This window comes from Brachionichthys hirsutus, chromosome 1 (assembly GCF_040956055.1).
Source record: "Brachionichthys hirsutus isolate HB-005 chromosome 1, CSIRO-AGI_Bhir_v1, whole genome shotgun sequence".
Classification (NCBI taxonomy): domain Eukaryota; kingdom Metazoa; phylum Chordata; class Actinopteri; order Lophiiformes; family Brachionichthyidae; genus Brachionichthys; species Brachionichthys hirsutus.
The window spans coordinates 2,549,904-2,557,031 of NC_090897.1; positions in this window are offsets into that span (position 1 = coordinate 2,549,904).

Genomic DNA, 7,128 nt, shown 5'->3' on the forward strand with positions numbered 1-7,128 from the left:
TCAGATTTGCTGCGTGAGTCTCTCAAGGGGTCCCGACCCACAGGATGGGAACCGCCGGGTTTTGTAAATTACCGCTGTAAATTATTTAGCGCTCTGATTTTTTGTTATACAACTATAAATTATGTAATACCGCTCTAAATGATGCGTTTATTGCACATGAAACACTGGAACAAAATGACATCAACAAAGATTAGAGTGGGGGGGGGGGGGAATCCAGCAAAAAATATTGTTGTTGATTCAATTTCACTATTGATTTTCAGTGCCTCAAATGGAAATATTTGCTCCTGCTTTTAGATTTAGTGTGAAAATTAATGTTAATTATTTTTGGTTTTTTGAGACAAGACAGGCAATCGATGTCGACTCAATGGAAAACTGTCTCTGGTTTCATAAATATTTCTCAAAAGTGAGAGAATAACCCGCGTCTGAATTAGTTGCAGACTTACTAGATCACAAATAATAATAAATAATAGTCGTGAAACTGCTTTCTTATATTTTGTTGGATTGGCGAAACTATCCCAAGAAATAATGATTTATTTTACAGGAATTTAAAAGATGCAGCTGAGAGATGTTTATGGAAACAGTAAAAAAAAAGCGTCTAGTCCACCTGACCCCCAGTTTGTCTAAAACCTGTACGAACCTGAGACCCATTTCCGGACATTTAGGCCTGGGGGGGGGGGGGGGTTGCAAGTGTTATCTGTCTTCATCAAGTTGACTTTGTTTAAGAAAAGAGAGAATAGTGGCGTGGGGGGGGGGGGGGGGGGGGGTGTAATATTATATACCTGTCCTGGTCTGGACAGACAAAAGCACCACCAGAGAGCGAAGCATGTCATCTGAATAGCGCGTCTTCTTTGCAGTGTTGCGCATCCGAAGGCTTTGTGCGCCGGACTTCGGCTGCTAAAAGGCACAAAGGGGGCAGTTTGTTCGCCCCTGACAAGTGTGCTTTTATTTGCCACGGCCCTTTGATGTAAAGAGAAACTTTGGCTGGGATACATCCCTCGCCAACATGTGCAACCCCTTTTGTGTTGCCCCTCACCATTCACTGCAAAGCTTTTATCCCTTTTAAGACCTTAATTTTTGGGCCTACTGTCTGTCTGTCAACTGTAATGGGGGAATCTCGTTTGACTTTATTGTGCAGAGGCGGCGTTTCGATGGCCCGTTGGGGGGGGGCATGGAGTTCAGTTCAAATTCAACTCTAGATATTTATATTTATACAAAAGTGACGGTAGCGCTGCTAATCATTAGCCAGCATCTGCAGTATAGGCCTCTATCCTCCTGGATAGATGCAGGATGATAGAAATCCAGATGGTCTAGCTATCCCAGTGGATTGTGGGAATTATTCCACTTTCCAATTGGGCCAAGAAATTGTTTGATTTCTCAAATTTGGAAAATGTATTTATTTATTCAATGTCTTCACTGTGTTCTGATCAAAAGCTGCAAAAGGTCTTCAGACGGTAAAAGTCTGAGAAATAAAAGGTCTCCTCTTGTTTGAAAGCACAGACCCTACAGAAAAAGATCATTATCGTGCATTCTTTTTCATATTTGGTTCATGTTTTTTTCAAATTCTGGGTTCATTTCTATTTTAAAGAAAATGTGATCTGAAAGCAATAATTGATTAATTGAAGTCCAAGTAGAGGAAATATCATCAATTTAGGGGCTTCTACTTCTTCCGAATAGAGTTTGTAAGTCAAACATACGAAGATCTATTGATATGATTGGAAGATCCAGAGCCGTGACTGAACAGATGAAATGATTGCTGTCCTTCTTTCCACATGAAACTCAAATTATAGCTTCACTTCCAGATTCCATCTTTTTTTTTCTTCTTCTTCTCTTTTTTATACGTAACTTGGCTCTCCATTCAAACATCCAGATGTTGCCTGGTGTTTTCTGAGCAAACCTTTGAGTGTAAATCCAAACATCCACGTTATTAAAATCAGTAAATGAACCCGACGAGGGGACGAGAGAGTTCACACAGTCACACCTCGCAGCTTCCCGGTGTGGCCGCCGCAGCCTTTCACTGCTGTTACCGAACCGGGGGGGACTTCAGCGGTTCTGGGGCGGAGCACGGTGTCGCTTCCCTGCACGGCTTTCGTCAGTCAGTCCGGTGGGATTTGAACTGCCAGCTTCCAAGTCGTGAGGCTCCGCCTCCTCTGCAGGCTGCCCTTGTTATCTTTCTACTACTCTACTTCCTGCTTGTCCCGTCAGGAGTCGCCACAGCAAACCCAACATCCTCCACTTCACCCTGCCCTTTGCATCGTCCTCCCCAACACCAGCCACTCTTCAGCCCTCCCTCACTACATCCGGGCATCTTCCTCTTCTTCGTCTTCGACCCACGGTAATCCCATTCCCAGCAGCGCCCTGTGGGTTAGCGCCCTGTGGGTTAGCGACGCTGCTGGCGGTCGTCGTTAACCCGGGCCTCGATTCGAGCCGGTACGGCTTTCTTATTTAAGGTTGTTTGCATGTTCAATTTTGGTAAAGATTTACGCCGGATGCCATTCCTGATCCGATCCTTTGCATTCATCTGGCCTTGGGACCGGATGAATCAATCCGAGCGAATGAGGACAGAGGTGCATCTTCAAACGCCACCGTGGCCATCAGGGCGTGCTGCATATACTGTGTTTGCGCTGAAGGTCGATCCGTTGCAGTTCTACTGGGCCATGTTTTGCCTTATCATAAAGGGGCTACCATTGGCAGAGTTGCTGCGCATGCAAAATTTCAGGTCACTACCACTGGGAGCCAAAGATGCCTTTGGCTAAGCAACAAGATGCAAATGCGTCTATTCAAATTTGCACCACCCCATAGACATTCAAGCTAACGCAAACGCTTGGCACACAATCTCATGCCACGCCGCTCTGCAGAACTCAAATGTATTGGAATCAATCCAATCAGTCCGAGGGCGATATTTGATCTGAGACGAGTTTCGGATGCAGAGTTCTGTGTTCATTTTTGTTGTTGGCCAACAAATTAGGTTATGGGTATTTAAATCCTTCTTTTTCGTGTGTGTGTGTGTGTGTGTGTGTGTGTGTGTTTAGTCTCCCTTTTTGCTTCTTCAACCAGACAGACGTGAGACAGAGTTAGGACATTTGTACTTTCATGTCACCCCCCCCAGATCTCCAGGTTTCTTCCTTCGGCAGAATTTACATGACCGCTTTAAAAAAGATGGACGATTCGATTCAGGCGGACACCCCCCCCCCCCCGATATCCCACCAGCCACATTCAGTTCAATTCCAGCCTGCCAGGCCACCAGAGCAACCCAGATACCGTCCATCCGTCCTGACACTGTCCGTCACACTATACATAGAGCAGCATCGGAACGAAATCTGGAATCTGACAACAAGAGATAACCTGCCATCAGCCGGCCTTCTGTTTTTAACAGCTCGTACTCGTAACGCATGACGTGGGACTCTTGTTATAAATAATTATGGAGCACAGATTAAGACAGAATAACGATTACGCATCCTCATACTTGATCGTTGTCATTACGGCGAGGCTGGGGGGGGGGGGGTGCCAATAGACTCGAAATTTAGGCTGCCACACGACGTTTTAGTAATGATTCCAGAGACCAAACAGGGCCCAAATGTAATTACCAGATGTATGCAGGGGGGGGGGGGGGGGGGGACAACAACTGCTGTGCTAAAATGGCTTTCATGGTGCTTTTTCGTTCGTCACTCATTTTGAACAGTCGTCATTTGAGATGAGCCGACAGAAAAAAAGCGGCGCTGCCGTTACGTCTTCTTTGTTGCCTCTGTTGCTCCTAATGAATATCAAAATCCATACAAATCTCTGGCTTGTTTTTCAAAGACCACAAAGATCACAACGGTGTAAAGATCCATCTTCAAATTAATCCCACGGTTGAGCCCGTTGGCGACACCTTTTTAATAACACTCCTCCCTCTACCAGAAGAGATTTCACTCAAATGCTTAAAACATCCAAGAGTCTACGGCTCAAAAGGAGGTGAAGTGCCTCGCCAAACCATAGAGCAAAGATGCCACGCAGTCATCCGCAGCCCGGGGGGGGTGAAGTGATTGATCCGGGACCTCGGACTCGGCCATAAGATGCTGCGATGGAGAGTGCGGGGGATGGCGCGGATAGCGGTAAAGGGACGAGCGTGAGTCAGTAACAGAGTCTGCGAGAAGCTGTGGGAGCAGAGGAAGTGTTAACAACATCACAAGTAGGAGCAAGTCAAGCTACCACGCCAGGAGAGGAGAGGAGAGGAGAGGAGGATGATGGTAGGAGGGGGGGGGGGGCATCCTGATCACTTCATCATTAGGAGTGAATGAATGGGGATGCTGATGTGTGTTACCTCTCGGTTTTACGTCACTCCCTTTTTGTCAGGAGCCTTTAATGACTGTGTGAAAAGAAAAAGCCTGAAATGATAGAGGAGGGGGTTCAAGGATAGAGCTGTGACTCTGAGCTGCAGCACTTGTTGCTTGTGTCTGTGGGGGGGGGGCGTCTTTCTCCGCAGATCAGAATTAAAACCCGATTCTAATTTAATCTGATTATGCCACCTTGTGTTTTTGAGACAGAAACAAACTGCAAAATAAAGACGTTTGCTGTACAAGCAAGATGTTAGAGTGCGATACAATATTGACAAGTGACACTAATAACACGGGAAGTTTACCCCCCCCCCCCCCCTTTCCGAAATATGTGAAATATTTAAAGTCATTTTTCAGTAAGTAAGAGAGAAGGGGGGGGGGTCTGAAGGGCATCGGGTTCACCCAGACGCAGCTTCTTTTTCTTTCCTTTCCTTTTTCGTTGCTTGGTGAGAAGTCGTGGATTCTCTTTGCAGACTCACGCCTACATGGTTCTAATTACGCGCCACCCGTGAGTCGTGATTTCCATAAACTATGACCAAAACAATGCAATTATTACACAAGCATGACACGTTCCTCACCAGTTTGGGGAAGTCAGACTAGATATATATCATCGATTACTCATTTGATCAGATGCGCTCAGCGTTGCTGCTGCAACTGATGGAATCTGACTGAAAACGGATTTTTGCTTTTTTGAACTTCCAGATATTTCTGGCCGGAAGAAAAGTGTCATTCCTGGCTTTAATCGGTCTGCTCTCGCTCTCTCTCTCTCTCTCGATGATTACGCCTCTGGAGGACGTGGATTAAGTTGTTTTGGCAAAAAAAGACAAAAAATCTATTTCTGTTTTTCCGGAAAGACAAAAACGCTGCATCCTTATCAGAATTTGACAATGTGAGTATATATTTATATTTTTGAGTGTTTTTGATTGAGGATGGAGATGAGGGGGGAGGGGGTCCTTTAAAGCAGCAACAAGTTATTTCAATCCCCCCCCCCCCCCCCTAATGGCGAGGGTCTTACGTATAGCTGGTCTTTTTGTGACAACCCCAGGCTTGTTGATATTTGTCTTTGCCGTGGAGCCATGCACCGAGGTGTCGCCTGAGAGAGTTGAAGCGCGCCGGCATTGGGGGGGTGGGGGCTGGGGGGGGGGTGATTAGATTCACAAGTCAGTCCAAGTGGGCGATCTATACTGAGCACGGCACAAGTTCTCCTGTGATGACTTCAAACAAGACGCGTTGCCTGCCAGCATCTGTTGAAGTGAGTGGATATTAAAGACACTTCTATCTCCAGGGCAGCGTAGAGGGGGGAGGGGGGGCGGGGGGGGGGGGGGGTAAAGAAAATGGTAAGTAGCAAATGGAAACGCGCACGGTGTGTGTATGTAGAGGCTGATTACCGGTAAATAGCCGGGGTGGCTGTTGAGTGCTGGACGGGTTGGACTCACATGTCAGTAAACCCAGATCCGGGTTTGTGAAAGAAGCTTTTGTGTTGGCATCTCTGCGCTCCGGATATGCCGGTTCAGTGAGAGCACGCGGCGTGCGCGTGGATGTGATGCCGGCTGATCTCTGGCGTGGAGACCTGCAGCGCGTGAGGGCTTGATATTCCATGCATGTGGATGTATGTTCTCTTTGTGGCGCGTCCGTGTGTGTGTGTGTGTGTGTGTGTTTAAAGCAACATGTGCCACTTATCTTTTGACACTTCCATAAGCACGAGAACAATAGAGCTCAGAGGAAGAGCGAACCGGCGTTCCGTGCGTCAGGGTGCCATGCCTGGTATATCTGGAAGGAAATGTCTGACCAATATGTGATCAAATATTAAAAGGACCGGTTTGGCAAAGACAGGGAATACACGTGACAAAGGTGGGGGGGGGGGCAGTTTAAAGTGGGCGCTCGAACAAAAAGTCTCTATTTTCTTGACCCCTCTTAGTTACCCTGACGGTGTTGCGCTTTCAGCACGTCGGACAGAGACACCGGAGTCGTGCATGGACTAACGCGCCGAGCGGACGCCAACTCTCCTTCTCTCTTTTCCCCAGCCACCCCTTCGCCAAACCTTGGATTGTTTTTTGTTGTTTTTTTTTTCAACTTTTTTTTGGTAAGCTTATTCTGGGGGCGCCTGTGGTCTGTACACGGAAATTTAACGGGATACTAAAGACACCGGCGGGGGGGGGGGGGGAAATAAAAACACACACACACACACACAAATAGGGAAAAAGAAAATCGCGTGAAAAAAGAGAGAGGTGTGCTTTTGCAGAGCATTGTCAAAGTTGAATTGTTAGGTCGTCTGCACACAATATTCTGGGTACCTATACCCCCCCCGCACACACACACACACACGCACACACACACACTGCGTTAAACTTTGGGACATGCAAGTCTTGGTCGCGGAGATCTAACCACCCATGCAGTGGTTGTCAGCGCGCGTAAAGGTAAGAGCGCCATCCATTGTTTTCATCGGCACTCCTCTGCTCCTCGTCTTCCCGAGCTTCTCTCCCCAACTTGGGCTTCAGAGCTCCAGCCTGTCAGCCTGTCGTGGGCATCCGTGACCGACATATCTCCGGGAACCGGGAACCGGGTCCAGGTGGCCAACATCTCCCACTCCGTCCTTTTCCTCTCGATTGGAACCCGCCGCCTATTTATAAAATGCCGTCGCGTCCGCATTCGGATAAACTTTTATTCTTGTGGGATTTTTTTTTTTTAACGGACCTTTATTTCATGCGTTTCTGGAGTTTCCGAACGCACTGCCCGCTGCAACACAATTTGCGTAATCGTTGCGTTGTGCCTAATCATGCTCCCAATATGGAACTTAGACGCTGCGGTGATCCTT